The sequence below is a fragment of the Neopelma chrysocephalum genome, unplaced genomic scaffold, assembly GCF_003984885.1.
Source record: "Neopelma chrysocephalum unplaced genomic scaffold, ASM398488v2 Primary Assembly neopelma1_325, whole genome shotgun sequence".
Taxonomy (NCBI): Eukaryota; Metazoa; Chordata; class Aves; order Passeriformes; family Pipridae; genus Neopelma; species Neopelma chrysocephalum.
In genome coordinates this window covers 49,245-51,618 of record NW_020897988.1, presented here as the reverse complement: position 1 = coordinate 51,618, position 2,374 = coordinate 49,245, and positions in this window count along the sequence as shown.

Sequence of the window (2,374 nt, the reverse complement as noted above, 5' to 3'; positions counted from 1 at the left end):
ACCAGTACACACCAGTCCCCACCAGCACACACCAGTCCCCACCAGCACACACCAGTACCCACCAGAACCCACCAGTACCCACCAGCACCCACCTCCCCCAGCCGCCATCGGTGCCTCACACGGGGCTGAGCCCCCCCAGTTCTTCCCACCCTCCTCCCCCTCTTCCCTCCCTTCCTCCTTCATCCCTTCATCCCTCATCCCCCTCCTGGAATGTGTCTCAAGCCTCCCGAGGAGCTCGGCAGTTCTTTGGAGGAGGGGAAGGAGCCCGGAGAGGCTTTTCCTCGGGAAATCCAAGTTCCCTGAGGCTCCGCAAATCCCAGGCAGGAGCTGAGGCCCCCCTGGGTGGGAGTTAATTCCCACGGGATGGAGGGCAGGGATATGGGAGCGAGCGGAACATGGGCAGAGAGGCTTTTTTGGGGGGAAAAAATATAAAATATAATAATAAAAATCCGTGTCGTGGCTGGAAGAGCCAGAGCAGAGACTACTCCAGCCTGGCCTGGCAGGGAATTCACCTGCCTTTCCTGGCAAAAGCGCTTCCCAAGATCCAAAAAAATAATGGAAACGCACTTAAACTCTATTTCTGGTGAACAGGCAGCGAAATTCCTTCCCCTCCATCCCCTCCTCGGACCCCCAGCCCGGAGCGGGGCCGTCTCCGAGCTCCTTCCGTGGGAATGAGGGAGATCCAGCGGCTGCTTCCAAAGGGGTTCTGGGAGCTGCCGGAGGAGCCGGGAGGCTCTGGATAAATATCCCAGATAAATATCCTGGATAAATATCCCGATGATTGTTATTATTGTTGGAGCAGATGGGCCTTCACGGCCCGACGGAGATCCCGGCTCCGACGGCGACAATCCCGGCAGCCCATGCCAGGTCTGGATCAGCCCATGCCAGGTCTGGATCAGCCCGTGCCAGGTCTGGATCAGCCCGTGCCAGGCCCGGCTCCGGAGCTCCGGATGCCGATCCCGGCTCCGCATCCCCATGGCTGGAGGGATATTATCCCCCCCAACTCCTGGATCCGGTTGTTTTCCCTCCCAGGGAGGGAATGGGATTGGGGATCTGCCGTGGCCCCGTGGGCTGAGCTCGCCATGGGGGAGCATCCGACGTGTCCCGACGCCGGAATGATGAACCCAGTGCTGGGATTGTGGGATAAACTCCAGGATAACGGGACTGGCACTGGGATAATGGGCCTGACACCAGGATGATGGGTCCAATTCCGGGATGATGGACCCAAGGCTGGGATTGTGGGCCCGACTCCAGGATAATGGGACTGGCACTGGGATAAAGGGTCCGGCACCGGGATGATGGATCCAATTCCAGGATGAGGGACCCGAGGCTGGGATTGTGGGCAAAACTCCGGGATAATGGGCCTGGCACTGGGATAATGGACCCAATTCCAGGATGAGGGACCCGAGGCTGGGATTGTGGGCCACACTCCGGGCTAATGGGACTGGCACTGGGATAATGGGCCTGACACCAAGATGATGGACCCAATTCCAGGATAATGGATCCAATTCCAGGATGATGGACCCGAGCCCAGGATGATGGACCCAAGAGCAGAATGATGGACCCAACGCTGGGATAACGAGCCTGACACCAGGATAAAGGGCCTGATGCCGGGATGATGGATCCAATTCCAGGATGATGGACCCAGCACTGGGATAATGGGCCCAGCCTTGGGATAAAGGGCCTGACACCAGGATTATGGACCTAACACAGGGATAATGAGTCTGACCCCGGGATGAGGGGCCCAACACCGGGATTACGGGTCTGACTCCAGGATTAGGGGCCTGACAGTGGGATAACGGGCCCAGCATGGAACTGGTCGGGCGGTGGTGGCTTTTCCCTTGGCTTTTCCCAGGTTTTGGGGGTCCCCATGGCCTCTCCCAGCCCCCCTGGCAGCCCCATCCCCGGCTGCTCCCGCTCCAGAGGCGGCTTTTCCCTCTCCTGCCGTCAGCAAATTCCCGGCTGCCGCCGCCGCTCCTCCCTGACCTCTCTCCCTGCTCCACAAACTCCCTCATATTTCTCTCCTCCTCAAATTCCTCGGAGCGGGGGCAGCTCTGCGGGGCCCTGGAGACCCTCCAGCGCCCGGGGAAGAGTTTGGGGTGGGTTTGGAGCCAAAAATCCGTGGTGATGCCCGGGAATATCATCCCGGCCCCGGCTTCCCCCGTGGACGCTTCCCAACCCGACCCGCGGGATTTGGGTTTTAATAAACACCCTTTTATTTTCATCTCTCCTTATTGCAATCATCCATCTCTCGGCTCCTTTGGAAGCTCCCGGTTCCTCCCAGCTTTTGCCAGGGGGGAATTTGAGATTCCCTGGAGTTGGGAGATCCCCCCGGAGAGGAGCTGCAGCTGGAGGAAGGCTCCGAGGATGAAGA